The sequence below is a fragment of the Ornithodoros turicata genome, chromosome 9, assembly GCF_037126465.1.
Source record: "Ornithodoros turicata isolate Travis chromosome 9, ASM3712646v1, whole genome shotgun sequence".
NCBI classification, from domain to species: domain Eukaryota; kingdom Metazoa; phylum Arthropoda; class Arachnida; order Ixodida; family Argasidae; genus Ornithodoros; species Ornithodoros turicata.
In genome coordinates, this window is record NC_088209.1 from 5,596,546 (window position 1) to 5,606,285 (window position 9,740).

General features: G+C 45.1%; 1 long non-coding RNA gene across 3 annotated transcripts; it reads right to left on the minus strand.

Annotated features, from left to right (window-relative positions):
* Positions 1-3,904: 3,904 nt before the first annotated feature.
* On the minus strand, positions 3,905-6,897 carry LOC135369245 (uncharacterized). 3 transcript variants are annotated; one of them, XR_010415018.1, is made up of 4 exons: positions 6,436-6,897; positions 4,967-5,056; positions 4,644-4,750; positions 3,905-4,559 (listed from the first exon to the last, which is right to left on the minus strand). It is a non-coding gene; the product is annotated as an uncharacterized LOC135369245 (long non-coding RNA). The 3 variants fall into 3 exon arrangements; XR_010415019.1 differs by having other exon boundaries at positions 3,905-4,297; positions 4,395-4,750; XR_010415017.1 differs by having other exon boundaries at positions 3,905-4,750.
* Positions 6,898-9,740: the final 2,843 nt, after the last annotated feature.

The window sequence follows — 9,740 nt, forward strand, 5'->3', positions numbered from 1 at the left end:
CCGTGTTGGAGACCACCGAGACCAATTAACCTCTTCTTTTTTTGGTGCGTTTATAGAGAACTGAGATGAGTTTATTAGCTTCACATGAAACGTCAATTTACTCAGTCAACTGTCTGATAAGGCTAACTAGAATCTCTCGTATTTACGGTTAGTGGAAGGCCGACTTCACAAACATTCCAGTAACGTTCAACAGGACTGCCCTTTAATGTTCGTAATGTTGAAACAGCCAGCAAGCGGATTACACACAGATAAATGTTTCTGAGGATAACGGCACTTAGAACTGCAGCTTTATTTGTTGTTTCTCTTTCTTTCTTTTATTGATCGATTTACTTTTATTTTTATCTTTAATATTATTATTATTCTCATGAACGCTCCACGTGAACCAATAAGAAAAATCGATCAAGCGGCCGCTGCACAATTATTTCCGCCCACGCAATGAGCAACAGTCTTTTCCGGAACCCAAATTAACGTTCGCGAAGCAAGGAAAACCAACGACAGCGACGGGGGATATATTTATTAGACGAAAAAAAAAAACGGGCTAAAGGTCAGCCATACGGCACGCCGGCTTGCTATTCCGGAAATACATAAATAAAATTAAGAAATAAGAGATAAATGAAACGGACGCGACGGAACAGCACGTTAGTTAGTTCATTATTATGTTAGTAAAAGTTCGGTGTTTGCATTTTCATGTTCAGGTTAGTCCTTAGACTTTGGGTCTGGGCTTTGGCATTTTCCGCGCAGAAATAGCCAGATAACATTTATTTACAGTAGTTTACTTTTCAACGGGGGCTTCGATCACGTTATTTTGAGATAGGGCCAATTTTTCGATACCGGTTCCCTGGATTTTCCATCTTTCGACAATCCTTGCTAGTTGCACGTTGGATGACCCAAAACCTGTACCCGTCTGTCTTTGCACGGCGAACGAAGGGAGGCCTTCTGAGGAAGATAAGGAGAAGCTCCGGGTCACTGGGGATTCTCAGCTGAACTACTGTCTACGCCGAACGAAAGGTCTGGTGTAATGTGAAGTACCCTGTGAAAACCAAGGAGTGTTTAAAAATATAGCACTGAAGTTTCCGGGTAATAATCAGCGCAATTATGAGACGGAAATCGTGCTCCGAGACCTCGCCGCGCGTCAACCCAAGCAGCACAATGTACCGAAAGCACGACCATCTCTATAACACTCGCCCGTTCGCCTATGGGACTTCCGTCCGCGCCTCGAGGAGCGGAAGTGCCGTATTTACGCGCGGAGCGCCCGCCAGGGGCGGCACTTGCTGGACCCAGAAGAGCGTTTGTTGTAGCTCAGCTGTGTGCAATATAAGTGGTCCTTGTGGTTAATTCTTCGTGCGTACATGTTTGTGTATTGTCGCAGGTTCTCTGTTCATGTAGAGCTAAGAGTTCTGAAACTAAATACTCAGAAATACGCTGTGCTCTGAAGCGTAGGTGGCATGTAAAACTGTGAAACTCGCGCACTATGTGCCGTACATCGTACACATAAACTTGGGAGCAGCACCTTGTGTGTTGGGCCAGTTATCATGCGTTTACGATTGTCAGACGCAAGTGCGTTCAGACTTTACGTTTCACGTGAGAGGCGTTCCGTGTTAACATACAGGGCAGTTACAGAGAATGGGTGAATGCGACCGTAAGAAGAAACTGTTCCTGGCAAAGAGATGACTGACACCTGTTACGACGTCCAACAGAATTTGTTGTATAAGCAAGCACTTCAGTTTTACACCAGCAGTTGCTTGTTCTGTTTTCCTACTTAAGGGTCCCTTTTTATTTTCCTTTTACACTTTTTTTTTCTTCTTTTGCGGTTTGCCATTACAATGCTCTGCTAACATTTATTATGCTGTTCGGATAGAAGCCACTCTGAGAATTTTTCTTGATGGTGGCTTTTCTGCGACGCTACCTTTTGGTGCTTTTTTTGTGTTCGTTTTGCACTCCTGGGAGACGCAAGGCTGTGTAAACTACGTGATCACTAAATGTAGGTACCGTAGCCACGTCTGAGAATTTCGCGCTTTGCGCCGATGCTGAAGTCTTCGACCTTGAAATGCCGAGAACACGCAGAGTTCGAGCTACCGTGCCACGTCTGAGAATTTCGCGCTTTGCGCCGATGCTGAAGTCTTCGACCTTGAAATGCCGAGAACACGCAGAGTTCGAGCTAGCATGCAGGCGAAAAACGATTTTAGATGGAGAGTTTTTCGCTGTTGTTGCAGACAATGGTCGCGGCTGATTACTTTGTTGTACGAAGCATCTTCATCAAATTTAATGCAAGCCTTTGCTCATCGGCACCAGTGAAGATGCTGTTCTCCTATGCGAATCTGATTGTACGGCCGAACACAAGAATCCTAAGTGATGCAGTTAAAAACTTCTAATATTAAAATTACCGTGATAATCTAACAAATAAATGCTATTTTTCCTTGCTGACTTGTAGTTAAGTTCATCGTTATTTCTGTAATTCCAGATGACATCTTCATCACAGTACTTATGGTACTAGTTACGGCATTTAAATACTGTATATTTTATATTTAAATACTCCTATGGAAAAGTATTTAAAAGTATTTATGATGAGTATCTAAACACCCCTTTCAACAAAGTATTTTGTATTTATTTTTAGATACTCAAAAAATGCATTTGTGTCCACCCCTGGTCGGAGGCCACGGTTCATTATTCGTTTTTTTCAGAGAGAGATGCGTAAAAGGTACTCAGCTATATTAGATAAAACTATTTATGGTACACAGTGCCATCCAAAAAGTGCACCCTATATGAAATGAAACAATCGCAATTCGCAATGAAGTTACTTGTGTCAAGACGCCGCGATATATTTTGAGCCACTTCTCCCGTAAGACAGCATTTGAGCGGAACTCGTGGAATGGAATACTTGTGTTCGACACTGCTTTCTTCGGCTCGCAAAGCGGGACGGTGCAGTACACCATCAAGTCTGCACCATGCACAAACCATGCATTGGAGACAAACACTGTCCACCGCGTGAAAAATAGCAAAAACCAAACGCGAATGACGGCAGCAACGGTGTCCGCGTAGCATGCGTCGTCTGCCGAGGGTCTCGTATACAGCGCCACAAACGCGCGGCGGCCGCTTGGCGAAACTACATCAGTGGCACTGGGGCTAGGTGCGAGTGTGATGTTCGTGTATTATAGAGATGGTCGTAGGTCGGACTAGCCCGGAGAAGTGTTACCGCAGCGCTGCCGCCATACTTTTGGCACGGAGTCTGTTGCTTTCCTCTCGGGTGTCCCTCCGCTAAGTTTGGCGGACGTTTTTATTGTGTGACGTGCTCCATACGGTGTATGCGATGTGTTTGTCATGTACATTACAAGACTAAAGACGCAATAAGAGCTTGCCAATAATCATCTGCCTGTTTGTTGTCATTCGCGTGTCACTTTTGTGTGCATGTGAAACGAATGGTTTCCCCTCCCCGCCCTCGTCTTGATATACTGTCGCCGTACGTCGTCCATGCTCGCAGACAGCCGAAAATGTCGGTTAGCTGCGCCAAGTGCAAAATCAGACACAGTAAATCCTGCGGCGTGACGTTTCATTCGTAAGCGTACCCAATTTGTGACGGCCTTCAATGGCATATATACAAGCTAAACCGCCTTTTCCCGCATGCGTGAAGAGAAACGAAACTGGCGGCAAGCGTCCGGAAAAAGTCCGTACTGTTGTTATTATATGTTCCTTGCGTTATCATCCAACAGTTTTCCTCTGCAAAACCCGGATATGCTTTCGAGATGGCTGGAAGCCCTAGGAATGCAGGGTTTCGTTCCTACGCAACATGTGAAACTTTGTTCCCGGCACTTCGACGCCAGCACCTTTATGTCTGGATATCGCCTGAGCATGTTAAAAAAGGATGCTGTTCCAAATGTAGTAGTGCCAAGCACATCTCAGGCAAGTATAGCGCCAAATCCACTTTATTGCATAGTGCCAATACAGTCAATACAAATGAAATGAAACATCCTTCGGTGCATTGTGTGCATGCTCATGACTGTATCCTACATCATTACAAAATCAAAGCAATGGAATGTCATATTGCACTGTAGAACGACAAAGCTTTACTTGGTAATTAATATAGGTGCTCCCTGCTTTTCATGTCTATGCACTGAAAGCATACCCTCATCAGCTTGATATTTGTCGATTACAGTAATCATGAACATCAGTCAGCCACACTCTTTGTGTCTCTCCGTGTGTGTTATTATGCTGACTCCGTGTTTGTTTTCACAGGACAATGAAGCGGGATGCAGTACGGTGTTGGATCAGCCAGCCAATCCTCGTACACCTGCTGCAACCCCTGTAAGGAGCAGTTTTCACTTGTGACTCCATGCTAGAAAGATTTTAGAGAAAATATTCAACCACGGCCAAACATTATGTAAAAAATTTAGCCTTACAAAAGTTAAGACAAAAATTGCTATGCAGGTACATATGCCAATGCAGCTTCACGAGGAGCATCCCTACTGTAGACTCCCAAGGAAGCACAAACTGGTAAATACATGATCACGTTTCTTCTTCAGTATGGGCATCACGCCGCTCATGGCCATAGTTGCTTCGTGGTGCTAACGTGAAAGTAAGAAAAGAGAAAAAACTTTGTGGGTATCATTACTGAAAACAAGCTTCACCTTACTGCACTTTTAACAGACCTCTGTCTTGGTTGACACTCACGAAACTGGGCAGGAATCCCCATCACAAGCATCACACATGGGAGGAGACAAATCAAGCCAGCCAAGTGCATCCCCAGAAGTTGACACTGAAAGTGATGAAAATGTCTGCTCCGAAACAGTGACCTGTACACCTCAGGAACAGGGAACACCGAAAAGGCGAAAGGTACATTTTATGAAACATTTAGCTGTTAGACGTGTGCTCTGTAATCAAATAGTGCATACTGCAGGTATCACAAGGTGACACGAATATTGAGAGTCCCAGCACGCCAAAGAGCACAGGAATTCGGAAAGAGCATGCTTACCAGAGCAAAACAACTCCCAGGTCAAGTGTACGGCAACTAAAGCAGAGGAATTTTCACTTGAGTGCAGTCCGCCGCCGTCTGCAGGTGACACTGAAAAGAAGACACACAAAAATAAAGAAGCTGGAAGATCTGATTGCAGAACTGAAACAGAAACACCTACAGGCAGAAGAAGCACAGAGCAGGATTGAATCTTTTGGCGAACTGCACAAAGAAATAATCGAAGAATGAAAAAAAGAATGTGAAAGTTCGCCATGACTCTGCACTTCTATTCCCCCCGGGCTTACAACTATGTGGCAAAAATGTTTCCTATGCCAGCAGTTGACACTCTTCGTCAGTGGTCAAAGAGGTGCTTGATCATCTGAAATCCAAACACCAGAACAGTGAGCGAAGGGACAAGATGTGTTCCATTATGCTCTACGGAATGAGCATAAGAAAACAAATGTGAAGTCGACAAAGCCACAGGGCGCCTCATTGGGTTTGTAGATTTCGGGGAGACCCACACTCCACACGAAACTGATGACGCACCACTGGCGGGTGATGCGCTTGTGCTCATGCTAGTGGGTGTGGCATCACCATATTCCGGCTTCAATAATGGGCTCAAGCCATATTCCGGCTTGAGCAGTCCAAGTGCAGAGAGCTCACAGTAACCAACATTGTCCTGAAATCATTCAACTATTTCATTGCTAAACATGGTGAAAAGTTGCCGAGGTGTAAGCACTACGCTGATGAGCCCAGCCATATTATCTCTCTTGCAAAGGTAACACCCCAGAGATACACAAACATCAGGCTGAGGGAACATGCACGCAGGGTTACTGTGGCAAATTGTGGTATTCAAGTAAGGCAAATGCTCACGAAACAGATTTTGTTTCGTAACCAGTAGGTATGCTGTGCAACTATGAGGGACATTTGGCAATTTCCGCTCATTCTTGTAAATATTCTATGTGTATTCTATATTTTATTCTGTGCTTTTAAATATTCTATGTTTTGGTATTTCCATGTTGATACAATGTTTTAAATGCCTCACTAGTTACATTGTGAGGCAGTTTTCTGCTGGTACGAGTGGTTATCTTAATATACTTATGTATACAGGGCGTTTGCTCTAACGTGTACAGAAATTTTATTTAAAGCGCGATAAAAGTGAAACGAGCGCTACTTTTCAACTACATGACTAAGAAACAAGTGCTACTAATGAAGCAGTACCTGTTTCTTAGTCAAGTAGCAGAAAAGTGCCGCTTGCCTTGCTTTTATCGCTCCCTTTAAATATAATTTCTGGACACGTTAGAGCAAACACCCTGTACATCCAATTTGTATTTATGCTGTTCTATTGATACACAGGCTCTGAGTCCCTTCCTTTGTATTTTGATACTCTTCTGGTATTCCCTAAATTTTGTATCGTGCTATGTATTACATAGCTTATTTGCGGTGCATGTGGGTACATGTGCAATATAACAGAGAAATCTTGGGGTTACCTTTATCCAGTTCCCGTCTTGCACAGTGTGGCTTCCTCGTACATCACGCCAACTTCAGATTACGCCTCAGTCTACAATGCAGATCCACATTCCAGCTGTAGCATCGTAACATGATCTGTGGCCACGGCGGGAAACAAGCACGGGCTGCACGGCATGTTGCGTCCATTCTCCGTATTCAGGCTCTCAGTGCCCTGTAGTACCCACGTGAGATAATCGAATTTTTCGAACCTCGACATGGGCGATTCCTCCTTCGCGCCCGCCGTACATAGCAACGTTCGCGGCGCCCGTATCCCGCAAAAATATGATCCACAGCATTTCTCGATGCGATATCAGTCTCGTAATCGCAGAGCAACGTTTCCGTGAACGCTAAAAAGTACCTGTTTGCCTTAAAACTTGCCCAGACCGAGCCACACTTGTGATTCTTACAACATCGCTGCGGATTCCGGGAAGCGGCTGCTCTCATGTCACGTGACATCCCAGTATGGCCCACAAACTGCAAAGCTCCGTCGTATTTGGGCGGGGAAAAACTCGTTGGATAACACTGTCCATGCCAAAAGTTTGGCGGCGCACGGGTGGTATCAGGAGCCTATAGCTGCTGCGCGAACTCCGTTCTCTAAAATCCTGCTATATTATCTCTATGGCTCAGGTGGCAACGGTCACGTGATCCAGCTCGAGCGCCGACCTAGCAATTTCCGAGGCATGCACAACTTTGTATTACAAATATTATTTAAAAAAAAAAAACTTTGCTTGTTCTGGAATTTTCCCCACGTAACCACTAACCTCCTTATCTTTCGCTATGCTTGCCAATTCTTGCCTGTTGTCCCGTTTCGTCCACGTGTTCGTGAACCTTCCATTATCTGTAACCGGTCTGTAGCCTAGATCACTACGTTCACATAATCCCCTCCACACCCTAACAAAGCAGCCATTCACTCCGGCCGTAGAAGCCCGCAGGGATCCTTTCTTCCCTCCGGGCTGTTGACCCACAATTCGCATGAACCTTTAAACACGTCACACCTAACCCTTTAAATACCATGCCAATGATGAGGACGGTGCCCAGAAGAAGAACAGTCTCTGTTCGAAATATCGGCGGCTTCTGTCCTGAGGCAACTTCCTTCCTACATACTAAACTCAGATGGTCAAATGACCTGTAGTTCACCAAACGACCTTCCCAAAGAACACGAAAACTACCACAATTAACTCCAACCGCCATAGCTGGAGAACACAGAGTAAACAGCACACTGTTGCTAGACCTGTCGTAGCGAAGCATCAGAAATTTGATGGCCACTACACCTTTTTCACACCAATTCTCGAAATTACACCCTGCAGAGCGGGACATACACATATTACACCCATTTCAGACCAAAAACAGGGTATATTCTTTTTCTTGAGGGTGTAATAAGGGAGTAAAGCAATTGATATACCCCAAATACACCCCAATTACACCTAAAAAGGAGTTTTATTTTTTAGAGTGTGCAGTTGAATAAAAAAACACGCCCTATTTAAGGCAGACGAGGATATGCTGTGTACGTTTGGGAAGTGCTTGACATTTCTCATGCAATCTTACCAGTAGGTCACAGGGATAACACTGCAAAACTTTCCTAAGCTAGACGTTAAGCGTTCAAAACAGCAACAACGTTATTTTAAAATGATGAATGGGGAGTTCCATCGCCAGAGGCCATACTGTACCGCATTGCTGGTGTGAAATCACGCATGATCGCGAACCCAGAATAACTGCCATAACGATCACCAAAGGGATGAGTGTGGCTGTGATTGCAATCGTCATTGAAGTGCCCTTGTGATGATCACGGCACGTTGAAATAACATCTGGAAAACCTGCGGTGATCGCGATCGCACTCACGGCACTAATCTGTATTTCGTGATTCCTGTATTGCGATCGCGATGCCGCGCCTCAGCAGACACTCATGCGAATTACAATGTGATCGCGATCAGGCTGTTTTCCCTGAGTGGGATTATTGCGTGATCGCGCTCATCACCGCGATAATGTTGTTCTGCAAAAGCGCAAAGCATAGGGAAGCGCGCACTTTCTGGGCGCGTTCGCAACCTCGTGTTTGTTTATTTGTAAGGAAAAAGAGAGAGAGAGAGAGAGAGGAGAAATTGAACTCGCCTCCCGGCTTGTTCTGCTACTGCTAACATAAATTCTCACCCCCCCCCCAAAAAAAAAAAAAAACTTCCCATGTGTTTTACTCGCAAGTTCGCTATTCACTATGCACATGTTCGCTAATCAGAAGCCCACTATTCACATGTTCACGCAACACCGTGTGCTGCGTCCCATTCTGATTAGTTTTAGATTATGATCTCAGTTGTCTCGCGACGTAAACCCCCAATTATTATTATTAGTTTTAGATTATAGTTGATGCTCCTGCTTGAATGCTGTCTACCCTCAACATGCCCCACCCCATAAAATTCAAATATAAGAGGCGATATTTGCATAACGTTTGCCTGTGGATGTTTTCTCAACTATTGCTATCATGTTCCGACGTCTCTAATTTTTCATATCTCGTCTTCGCCGATCACTGTGTCGTTGTGAACCTGTTGCCGGGTGACCAAATGTCTGTTGTCACGATGCTAGAACTCTGCAATGTCGCCATGTGGTGGTGGTGTGTCGTTTTCTGCTTGCCGAAGTTTGCTTCGCGGACTGGTATGTAGACATACTGGCGACGAGAGGGCCAATGGCGACGTCAGTTAGGAAATCTGTCATAATCGGTAGCCTACACTGTGCGTCTAACGCCAGTTATTTATTCAGCGTACGGAAATACATGAAGAAACAAATACCCTAACACTGACATTGAGAAATACGTGTAGGGTAGTGAGCTTTTAATGACTACGGCGTGGAAATTCTCCGGCTTCCTGCCCTTTTGGCCTCGTCACGCTTTCCGCCATGAGGAGGAGTTTTTCCACTGTAATCGGGAGACGTGAGGACTGTCGCGCCATTTGTATTGCACCGGCCACCGAAAAAAGGTGTTCGACGCCACAGGAAGTGGCCGTTATGCCAAAGCAGACCTCGGTTAGACGACCCAGCTATCGACTGGTGTCGTGTTTCCAAAAGGTACAGACATCTTGCTTGTCATAGTTCTCCACACGATACTCGTCAAGCTGAGACGTATGCCCAACTTCAGGCACCAGGAACGCCGTTTCAAGGACACCGTAGATGCCGATGTCTGTGGAAAGGTCCACAGCGTGCGTCGACCGTGCTCGTAATTTCCCACTGCTCTTCTCTTCCCAATCTTTCGCGTCTTACAGTGAACACTAGTTACAGTTTATGTAAAAAAGGCTACCTCCATAGG